This window comes from Rattus rattus, chromosome 15, assembly GCF_011064425.1.
Source record: "Rattus rattus isolate New Zealand chromosome 15, Rrattus_CSIRO_v1, whole genome shotgun sequence".
Classification (NCBI taxonomy): domain Eukaryota; kingdom Metazoa; phylum Chordata; class Mammalia; order Rodentia; family Muridae; genus Rattus; species Rattus rattus.
The window spans coordinates 70,899,035-70,910,421 of NC_046168.1; the positions used below are offsets into that span (position 1 = coordinate 70,899,035).

General features: G+C 54.0%; 1 protein-coding gene across 1 annotated transcript in view; it reads right to left on the reverse strand.

The window, feature by feature from the left end:
* Window positions 1-11,213, reverse strand: part of Pdgfrb (platelet derived growth factor receptor beta) — a 47,348-nt gene extending 36,135 nt beyond the window's left edge. Inside the window, exons 1-2 of the mRNA XM_032885524.1 lie at window positions 10,925-11,213; window positions 1,903-2,030 (exon numbers count right to left, since the gene is read on the reverse strand). The gene's annotated coding sequence lies outside the window, so the exon portion shown is untranslated. The remainder of the gene's footprint in view (window positions 1-1,902; window positions 2,031-10,924) is intronic.
* Window positions 11,214-11,387: the final 174 nt, after the last annotated feature.

Sequence of the window (11,387 nt, forward strand, 5' to 3'; positions counted from 1 at the left end):
CCTCCCTCCTAGATCAGGACCAGACATGGGGGTCTTGAAGCATCAAGGCCTGGTGCTACACTGTCTGCTGGGGATGATGGAATCCAGGAGGAAGCTCTGCAGGAGGAGGAAGATCGGCCTGATGATGATGCCAGGGCCATAAGGCACAGCCTTCGGGTTTACTTGCACCTCAGCCTGAACGCTCGCTCTGCTGTGCGAGCCTAGAGCCTCCGTTTCCTCGTCTGTAAACAGGGGTAGCAAAACTGGCCCTGAAGCCTCGCTGTAAGGAATACAAAGTAGACGTGCAACAGGCTCACCCGTGACGGTGACACTGTGACTGCCTCTCCCTGGAGACAGGGAGAGGACTGATCACTTTAGAAAGATCTGTTGGGGGGTTGGGGATTTAGCTCAGTGGTAGAGCGTTTGCCTAGGAAGCGCAAGGCCCTGGGTTCGGTCCCCAGCTCCGAAAAAAAAAAAGAACCAAAAAAAAAAAAAAAAAAAAAAAAAAAAAAAAAAGAAAGATCTGTTGGAGGCTTCTGGGAATCCTTCCCCTGTACACCACATTCCACTGCCAACCCGGGGCTGGGCACACGATAGCGGGCAGGGGTGGGTGGGGCACAAGGCAGCAAGAGCCTGGTCCACTCGGGCTGTGCTGTGCAAACAGGCAGAGGCGCCAGGTGGTAGCGTGCTATGGGGAAAGGCACGGCAGGCACCCGAAGACAGGAGGAACCAGGGAGGGCTCCCTGGAAGAGATATGGTTAGCGGGCCCAGGAGAGGGAAGGGATGAGGAAGAGCATTCCAAGGGGGCTGGGGGGGGGAGGGCAAAAGCCCCAAGGCAGGGTGGTGTAAATTCCTTTCACAAATGCTGGAATCTAACCATCTGGAAGTAAGAAACCAGGCTGGAACCTAAGGCCCAGGTCTGTCTGGGGCTGGGGGTGGAGGAAGCTTACAGTTACTTCAGCCCTGCTACTGGGCTGTGGCTACAGTTAGGTGTCTGTCACGTCAACATAGAGGAAGAAATCATCCCTGCTTCAGGAAGCAGGTGAGCATCACAGGGGACGTTCAGAGTGCCGGGTTCTGGTCCTTCTGCAGGGAGGAGGTGGGGCTTCCCAGACTATAGACACTGGGAAGAAACAGAGGGGTCTGGGCAAGAGGGAAGTCTCATCAGACTCAGTTCAGATTTTAGTTTAGAGTGGAGCAGGAGTGCCAAGGGAGAGAACGAATAGAGAAACGGACTGTGAGCGAGGGAGACGGCCCAGCTACAATCCCTCTCCACAGAGGAGCCCCCAGATCTGACAGCCCAGAACTAGACCCACCCCAGACACATGACCACTAGGCGGGTTTGTAAACTTCCCTCCATCCAGAACTTTGAGACCCAGAATTTTCTCAGTGGCTAAGGGTTTGGAAGGACGTCTTAGGAATCTGGAAAATTTGCAAATCCATTTAAAATCTCCAAAGTCTGCCTGGCGGTTGACTGGCCTGTAGCCAGACTTAGTCTTAGGCACAAGACTTGGTCCAAGGGACAGGGGTGGGGATCCTAAGGTCCTGGTTTCTGCAAAACCTGCTGGCTACCTCTGGATTCTCCTCCCTTGCCCCTGCTACCTCTCCCCATCCCCCACAGACTTTGCTGTGCCTTGGAGGTCCTGTTCAATTGACTCCCAGAAAGCTCTGGGGTTGTCTGAAGAGGTTGGGTAGGCAGCAGGATTGAGGGGTAGTAGCAACCCATGGAGGACGGAAGGATGACCCTGATATCAAAGGGGGTCTCTGCCTTCTCCCATCTGAATTTGCTATATTTTTTTCCTTTCCTTTCCTTTCCTTTTCCTTTCTTTCTTTCTTTTTTTTTTTTTTTTTTTCCTGCACAAATAGGCACAGCCTAGGAACGGGGGACAAAACACGGGATGAGGGTTCTCTTCCTGGACTTACCGGGCTACAGATGGCTTCTGATGTGTGCTATCCCCCCCTCCAGGAAGTCCTCCTCGCTGTCCTGTTATTTTGCTGGACTCAAAACGGACAGCACAGCGGTAGAAGAGTTGTCCTGGTTGCGGAAAGCCCTGGGAGAATCAGGGGAATGGAGAGGGTGCTCAGGGGAGAGGAGCAGACCGGCCCCTCCTCACTCCAAAAGCATCCTCTGGGAGGAGCGGAGCAGCCTGAGGGGCCGCCCTAGGTCTAGCTGGCAGGCAGGAGACTGACGACTGGTCTGGGCCCGCTCTGGCTCTGGACTCGTCTCTGTTCTCTTTCTCTCTCAAAGTTACTCCCAGAGCAATCCTATGTCCCAGATAGGGTAGCCGGGACTGTGGCCACAGACAGCCCCAGAGCTCACACCACTGTGGGCTTTACGTGCCCCCCCCACCACCACACACTTTGGGGGAAAGGCTGCAGGGCCGATTCTGATTGGCCAAGCTTGGGGAAGGCGGGGGATTGGTGGTGGGGGAGCGGTGGAGCAGGGAGGGTGGACGCGTGTGTCTGTTTTCAATTTCAGGGTTTTTTTTTCCTCTCTCTTTCTTTTCCCCCAAGTTTCTTGTTTTTCTTCCTCCTTTCCCTCTACTCCCTCCCTTCACCGGCTCGTTCAGGATGTTTAGAAATTCCGCTGCCCACGCCAGTCACTGAGTCACTTTTATTAGAGTGGCCTGCCCCGCTTGCCTGATGCCTAGCAAATGGAGCCTCCTTTCACCAAGACACCGAGGGGTGGGAGTGCGTGTGCGTGCGTGTGTGTGTGCGTGTGTGTGTGTGTGTGTGTGTGTGCGCGCGCGCGCGCGCGTGCGTGTGCGTGTGTGTGTGTGTGTGAGTGCATGCGTGTGCGTGCGTGCGTGTGTGTGTGCGTGCATGTGTGTGTTTTCTCCGTGCCTCAGTTTCTTCATCTGTAAACGAAGCGCTGATACTTGGTGTAGTGAACCCAGCATTCACTCACTGAGCAAGCCCACTGAACACCTGTCCTGTGTGAAGAACTGTACTGGGTGCTGGAACTCTGTGTGTAGTAAGAGACCCCCCCCCCCGAGTTGGAGAGACATTCCCAGGGAAGCAGGTCCCCAGGAAGGGAGGGGCTGAGGGTGCACTAGAGAAAGACCCAAAGCTGACAAGGGCTTGGTCGTTGGCACTTAAACACTGCTACTGCAGAGTCCTGACTCTTCACATGGGCCTAGGAATTTCTCCTTTGCTACCTTAAACTTTGGGTCTGATCCCTGTTCCTCTCTGCACACAGATGAGTGCAGATCAAAGGAGCGAGTATCTGTCTGAACACACTCACTGCAAGCAAAACCCACTAAGAAGATGAGGATGGCGGTGGATGCCTGCAACCCCAGATAAGCACACCAGAAGATGGCTCTTGGCTATACAGGGAGACCCCATGTGCAAACAGAATTCTTAGACTCCAGAAGCAGCAAGACTTACAGGCAGATCATCCCAGGAACCTAAGGATGGTGGGAACTGAGTTCCCCTCTCAAGTCGTGGCACCTTCCCAGGGGGACCTCACACAACCAGGCTGCGATCACTATGAGCCAGACCACAGGATGATGGGAGACAGCCTGGCTTACAGACTCTTTCTTCTTGGCCCCTGCTCTAGATTTGTCCCTTCCAGCTCTTGTTAATACCACAGACAGGACACAGGACAACACTTCCCATCTCTTCCCAGCGTGACTGCACTGAGATATAAACACTCTCTTCTTCATTGTCATAATTCTGACTGGACTGTCCAGGCAGCAGTGGCTGAGCCTAGTGTCAGGTCTCTGGGCTGGGCCTCCTGAAACTCTCCCAAAAAGGATGACACCCAGTCTTGTTTCGCTTTGTTTTCTAGAAGAAACGAAGGCCCAGAGCTAAGTGGCAGAGAGAGAGAGAGAGAGAGAGAGAGAGAGAGAGAGAGAGAGAGAGAGTGATTGCCCAAGGTCACCCAGCACATTGCCTCACTCACTCAGGCATACCCCCTTTAGCATCCTAAAGCCTCCCGAGGATGGGATTCTTTGCCCTGTTTTATAGCAGAGAAACTGAGGTACAAGTTCAGTGAGCTTCCTGAGCTCACACAGCAACAGCAAAGGTTGTGTGGAACCACACTAGCAGAGGTAGGTGCCCTGCCCCACCTTCCTCTTACCCTACCCATCTTAGCTGCCGATCTAGGTACCACCCTGTCCACTCCTGCCCATCTCCACAGAGCCCCCGGCTGGTTCTCGTTCACTTTCGCCTCCCTAGATCCTTTCAAAAGGACTGTTAGACTCTAGTGAAACCATCCACTACCACTTCTGGGGAAGCTGGGTTTCAGGGTTTGGAGAAAGGGTATCCCAGATCAGGAACAGCTAGGCTCGGCCCTCTTTAATCCTATCATCTGCGTTTCCCTCCTCTTCTCCAGTCCCACCAAGGTCTCAGATCTGAGATTCTTTTATTTATTTTGCCTTTGTTTCTTGGTCTCATCTCCTTAGCAAAGTACTGGGTGGGACTGTATGGAAGAGGATACTCAGACAGGCTCAGGCCATGTCAGGTAATGAATCTCTAGGTGGAGTACCTGACCCAGGGGTCATAGAGGACATGGATGATGCCAAAGGTCACGCGGTGAAGCCTACACAGGATTTCTTGTACAAAGGCAACTCCCTGGGTTTGAACCACAAACCACAAAACAGAAAGAGGTTGTGGGGCGGGAACTGTGTCCCCAGAATTTCACTTGACAGTGCTTCCCTGAACCCTCAGATCAATTGCAGTGACCAGTATAGCTTGTCAGAAGTGAGGGGGAGTGTCCACTCCATAGTCCCGAAAGAAGTGAGAACACCCAGCCCTGGAATATGTCACTGTATCCAGGTCCCTATCCTATTTGAACCTCAGTTTCTCAGCTGGGGGTCTGCTGCACAAAGACCTTGGGCATGACCGAGGGAAAGGAGACTGGCAGGGATTGGGACAGCGGGCAGCTGGGGGCCAAAGACATAGCATAGAGAGGAGGAGTGGTGGTGGCCGATCCCCAGGAGATGCTGGGGGCTGCCGTTTCCGGCCAGCCCAGCCAGCCGCTGGCCCATCTGGAACCACTTAGCTCTACCACCATTAACCCTTGGTGGGCACAGGAGCTGTTTCTCCTCCCCCTGATGGGATGCAGGCGATACAGAGCTACACCGAGTGCCACGGGCACCCTCAAAGCCCTGGATCCTGAGAATCAACTGTTACCACTGAGGGTAACATTTGGGATTTGGGACCCAGAGACTAAAGTTGGGTTGAGATTCCAGCCTCTCTATTGGAAACTGGAAGACCTTGAATGAGTCCCCGAGCTGCCCCAGCCTCAGTTTCTTGATCTAGAAAACAGGTAAGTCAGGGCTGGGCCTTCCCCCACGAAGCTTCTTCACCAGTCTGCCGGGAACAGGTAGCATCATCATGCTGGGGTGGCAAACATGTCCCCAGTCCCACTGCAGACAGAACAAACCCAGTACATTCACTCCATGACCAGGTTCTCAGAGCCTTTTGGCTATGGTCAAACACTGAGGGGAAAACTGCTGAGGGCAGATGATGGGTAGAGTTCAGAGGGGGCTCTAGGCTTATCGCCCACACAGATTGGAGGTCTACTTCACAGGAAAGGGCCTGGGAACTGAGCCTGAGAATCTGAGCCAAACTCAGTGGCTTCTTAGCTGTGTGACCCTCAGAATGCCCAGAGCCTTGGGATCTTAAAATAATGGCTTGTGTGCCCACCTCACATGCTGTGAGAGGCAAGACTCATACAGGTTTAGTGCAAGCCTAGAGGCAAAACAAGAGGAATATTACAAAGGATAACCGGTCCTCAGGCACTCCCTGGGGCTGCTGTCACAGAAGTCCATGATCAGGGCTGGAGGGAGGCCCCTCCACCCACTCAGTTTATAGCCAGCATAAGGCATTGTGACGGAGTGGTTCACGCCCCGGCTATATGATCCTGCAGTGTGGGCACAGATGCCATGGCAGCAAAGGCTTGGCCCATGTTCTATCCTAGAGTGGTCCAGACTGCATAACCCCCAATACCTCCCTCACTGTCAGAGCAGGAAGCAGGGCTCTGTGGGGTGTGGGCTGAGGGGCCGGAAGGGGAGCCCCCATGGGAGAAGTCCCTGTGGACCAGCTCAGCACAAGCAGCCACCACAGCTGGCTCTCCCACGCTCCTGGAGCTGCCCTGAAGGCTCCCGGGGTAGGCACAGGGTGTGAGGAAGAGCACACACGTCCCAGACCTTAACGCAGTCATCTCGGGTGTCCGGAAGGACGTCCTCTAGAGTAGTCTACTGGACAAGCTCAGGAAATAGAAGGCGTGCAGGGCGGTGCCTGAGCTGCAGGAAACTTTAGCCTGGCCTCCTTCCTTACTTCACACCATGAGTACACAGGTAGATCCTCTACCTGTAGCTGGAAAGTCAGAGTCTTAGGGTAGAAATCACAGCACGGTGACACTTGGAGCAAGTAAGGGAGGGCATCAAGGACATGAGTCACCTTCAACAGAGATCCTTACTGGGTCAGACTGTAGTTAGCGAATCATGCCAGGAAAGCAGGAGATTTGAAGTTCAAGACATGCCCATTCATACTAACCCCTAACCACCCCCTTCTATGCTACCTCAGTGTCCCCAGACGACAGGGCACTATGGTCCATCCTACTGCCAGGTACAGAAATCTCAAAGAAATGGGGCAGTAGGATCCTTGAAGACGATATTGTTTCTCTCTCGTGGGAACACAGGTTCTCAAGGTCCAGACAGGGTACAGAACCTGCTTGAAGGCACACAACACGGTCTTCCATGGGGTCTCTCACCCCTACTCTCAGGCTGTCCTGCTTCTCCCATCATGCATCTGCATGAAGAGAGTTAGTTCACTGAACGCCAACCACGTGACCTGCCTCCCCAACCCCCTCCCCGGAGCTCACAAGCAAACATAAAGGAAGCAACAGATAATAACACTAGTTTGTGGTTGGTACAATGAAGAGAGATTGAGAAGTTACTGAGTTGGGCAGATGAGGGTTCTTGCTCAGGTCTGTAGAAGCTCCTTTGGGGACTACGTATCTCTGCTCAGACCTGGGGTTGAAAGGCTACCCATGAAACAAGAATGGGAACAGTGTTGGAAGCAAAGGGACCAGCCTTTGCGAACTCTTTGAGGCTAGCAAGACCTTGAAGTGGTAGATCAGAAGAGAGAAGGGGGAATGCTGGGATGGGGGAGGAGAAGGGGGGGCGGTCAGCACGAAGGCCTGAGGCTCTTGGGAGCCTGGCTTTTATTCTGAGGCCCGTAAGCCACTGGAGCTTTGCGTGCACAAGACCAGGTAGCTGAGGTATAGCATAAAGTTTAAGGCTGGGCTGGGTTCCTGGGGCAGCTGTGAATCAGAGTTGGAGCCTCTAGGTTCTCTCCGAGCTTTGACCACTGAGTCTCCATGCCTACTTCCCTGTCTGTCTGCACATCGTCGGGCATAGGACCCCTTCTGAGGAGGACATTCTGTGCTTGTTCTGAGCCCTGGTTCTGATGTCTTCTTTGATCTCTGGTGTCTGGAGAAGGAGGCTGCCTCTGTTTCCCAGAATAGTGGCTTCTGTCACCAGAGATGAGGCAATAAGGGACTAATTCCTCCTGTCATTCTCTAGAGGGCCAGCAGGTGGCGACCTCATCTCTAGCGGAGCGGGAGAAGTGGACAGGTCTGGAAGCCAAAGGCTCAACGCTGCCTCTGAAACACGGAAAACCATCCCCACTTCTGAGGTGAACCAGGGACCCTGAGAAGGGTACTCACCTCCCCTAAGAGAGCAAGGATGAAACTTGGCTGGCCCTAATCTGACGTCTAGAAAGGGGCTCAGCAGGCTCGGGATGGGGGCACGGCGGGTCTGACACTAGCTCTGGTGCCCTCTGGCTTCTCTAAGGCAAACCATTTTCAGCAGTAACTGAGCCCCAGACCTTTCTCTTCCAGGGCCATAAACCAAGTTATCAGCAAGATCTTTATGAGGCCTTCATCTGGGCACCCCACCCCTGGAGGCCCTGGAGTGAGAGCAGCCCAGAGGGAGAGCTTCCAGGGGGAAGCGGGGGGGGGGGGGAGGAGAAGGAGGGGCCCAATAAACAGCCACGCCTAGAGATAAGGGGCTGCCTGAAGGGAAGAAGCTGCTTCAGGATAGGCATGGCCGGTCCCAGTGGTAGAGCCATCAGTGGCTACCAGTCCCGGCCGGCACATGTGAAACTGGGGTCCAGGGGCTCAGGATCAGGTCAGAGGTGGGGGTGTACGGCACTACAATCTCAGATTTAAATAAGGTTATAATTCCTTTGGTTAAGGAACTGTGGGAGCCGTGTCTATGATGCTAACGCCTCTACCCAGGGGGTCCACCTAGGTGTGAGGGTAAAGAGGGGGCGGGGAGAGGTTGTAGAGGCTCTTTTGCTGAAGAAGCCTGAGGCTGAGGGAGGAAGAGGAACCAGTAATTTGTTTAAGCAAAATCCAGCTAACAAGTTGTCAGGTGGGGAGACAGACACACATTCAGGGTCACCCTCTGTGCTTACCAGTCAACCATCTCTAGAAGGAAGATCAACTATCAGCTATGTCACTGACTTGCTGTGTGACCCCGGGAAGGTGACTTTACCTCTCTGAACTCATTTGTTAATCTGGGGGAAAAGATGGGGATAGCAGTCGCCTCTATTTCCCTGGATGGCGGTGAGGATGACTGAAGGTGACCCATACTTGATATGAGGCGTCATTCTTAGCACCTGCTCAGTTCGTGGACTGTCACAAACCAGTGTGCTCTCTCAGAGAGAGGCAGTGACTACTCAGAAAGGGTAGTGCAGCCCAGGAGCACCTTTGAGGGTATAGCATTGGGCACCCCTCGGCAGCAGGCTCCCCAGACTTCTGGGTTTCCTGGCCATGCTTCTCCCTGCTAAGGTCCCTTGTCACCCTGACCCATCTCTAAGCCACTACCAAGTCCCAGCTGTGTCTCAGTCACTCAGGTGGGTGACTTTTCAAATTGACTTCCTGCTTCCCACTCAGGACTGGGTTATCAGTCCTAGGGGAACACACAGGCCTCTGCCCATACCGACCGCTGGACTACAGTGTCCTTGTCCACTCGCCCCAACTGACATGTCACCTCCTCCTGCAAGAATTCTCAGGCTTGGTTCCTGACCCAGAACCAAGATGTGACATCCCCATTCACTGTGAGCATTTAGTTAACACCAGGCCCCCAGCACTGAAGGCACGGAAGGAGAGGCTTCATTCCTTACTGATTATGGTGCCAGCATGGTACAGCCAGGTGGGTTAGCCTGTACATGTCAAAGGGACAGATATGAGCAAAGAGATTACTAGTCCCAAATGGCAAGCCTCTTGACTAGGCCACCAATCTCCTTTTCCGGGAATGAGATCCTCACTGAGGATGGCCAGCAAGCCCTTGCACACCTCCCTTGACAGTAAACTTGCTCTCTACAACCCCTGCTTCATGCTGGATGTCCACTTCGTTCTGGACAGGTAGGTTAGACTCTGTGCCTGCAGTTCTCTCCCAGATCTCTGCTCTCCCCGCCAGGCCTTCCTTCCCACAGTAAGGAGCAGGCCTTGCTACCCCAGCTGAGAGCAGAATTCTGCCCTCCTGGTCTATCTCTTGGTTGTGCCCTCACTGGAATCCAGAACCCCAGGTGTCTTCTGACCTGAAGATGTGGTGCGTTTCCCCCCCAACCCCCATGCTGTGACACTTATGTGTTCATACAGCGCACAGCCATCTGTGTTGGTGACAAGTAGCTACCTTCCCCTCTCTTATAAGCAGCCTTCATTATAAAGCATGAGCTGGGGTTTTGCCCTTTCCTCCCTGAGCCTCACTGCTTCCATCCATTCCGTGGGCAGTTTCCCTTGAGCAGGAAGGGGACCGATAGGCTCACTACTCTGTGTCAACGTGGCTGACCGAGGACACCTTCACGGGCAGGTCATCTGTGCAGTCACACAGGGCTCGGCTGAATCCCACCACCGTGAAATCCTAGGTCCTTTTTGAACAGCCTGACGCGTTCCTTGTGCTCTGCATCCGCCGGCAAGGTACAGCATGACCTTGACCTCCCTGCCTGGCCCTGTAAAGGGAAGGAAAGTCTAATGGCTAAGACCCGAGTCCACCTTGCTTGAGGGCATCGAAGATTCTGCACATTTCATGGCCCCGGAGCACCAGAGATCTGATCTCAGAGGACTCCTCTGCACAGTTCCCGCCCTGGCCCATAGCCTTCCTTCCCCAGTCCCTCCCCACTTCCTTAGCAATGCCCTCTCCCTACTCCCTCTACTTTCTCAGCTACCCTTCCCTGCTCAGGTAGCTGTGGAATGCCTGCCTGCCTGCCTGTCTTCAATGGAGTAGGAAAGACCACATGGATATTTAAAATGACAGCAGAATCACTTCCTTTACCAACGAGGATCATCAAGCCAGCTGCAAAATCACTTTCCTTCCTTCCTTCCTTTCTTCCTTCCTTCCTTTCTTCCTTCCTTCCTTCCTTCCTTCCTTCCTTCCTTCCTTTCCCCCAATCAGTCGGAGTACACTGAATATAAACTGAATTAATACGATACATACTCAGAAATCTGTCCCTGTATTTTAGAGACTCAGGCTGACATGTGTAGGGGTAAAATGACATGAAGCCTGGAATTTGTTTTTAAATTGTTCCAAAAATGCTTTAGCGGGGGGGAAAAAAAGGCAGTAGATAAAAAAGAGGTGACGGAAACCCGATAATTATGGAAGCTGCAAGGTGGGTTCACCATGCAACTCAGTGTATGCGTATATTGGGAACATCTCAACAATGATAGGGAAAAGGTAGGTAGACCATCGAGAGTTTGTGAAGTTTCCCAAGGTGTCCCCAGAAGACCCCCTGGCCCACATCTTTGAGAATTTCTCTGGGGAGTCAATAAGGGAAACAGTAGCTTGCAGACTGGGTATCTGCATATGCACATTCCCACAGCTTTCATCTGGGACCCGAGGGGTCGTGACCCCTACCTCCCTCCCCCGAAAGACTCCCTCTACCTTACAGACAGAACCCCGTTTGAAGTCAGCCTTGCTCTCCGCCTCACCTCAAGCTGGTGGTCACTGCTGACAGCGCCACATACTCCCTGTGCTGTGTGAGGCTGGCCTACGGTCGTGCCACCACCCCCTCCCTGCCCCTGGAGACAGTTTCTCCACCTGTAAACCGGGGTGGGTGGTGGGGAGATCCCCGCGACCACCGAAGGAGGAGTCGGAACACGAAGCTGTGCCTGGACCATCACCCAGGCCGCGCCCTCTGGGTCCCCAGCCCTCTGGCCCATCCACCTCCCGCTTAGGGCAGCAATTTGTCTCCTTTTGAACCCCCTCGCCCGACGGGCTTCCCCCTTTGATTCGCGGCCCCGAGGCTTCCCCCCGCTTTGAAATGCAAAGCCGCCCGGCTGGGGCCGCGGACGGCCCGCGGCTATAAAAGGCCGGGGTGGGGCGGGCGCGGCGGCGGCCGCGGGTCCAGGTGAGCAGTCGCTGGTCGTCGGGGCGGCCGGCCGGCGCGGCGGC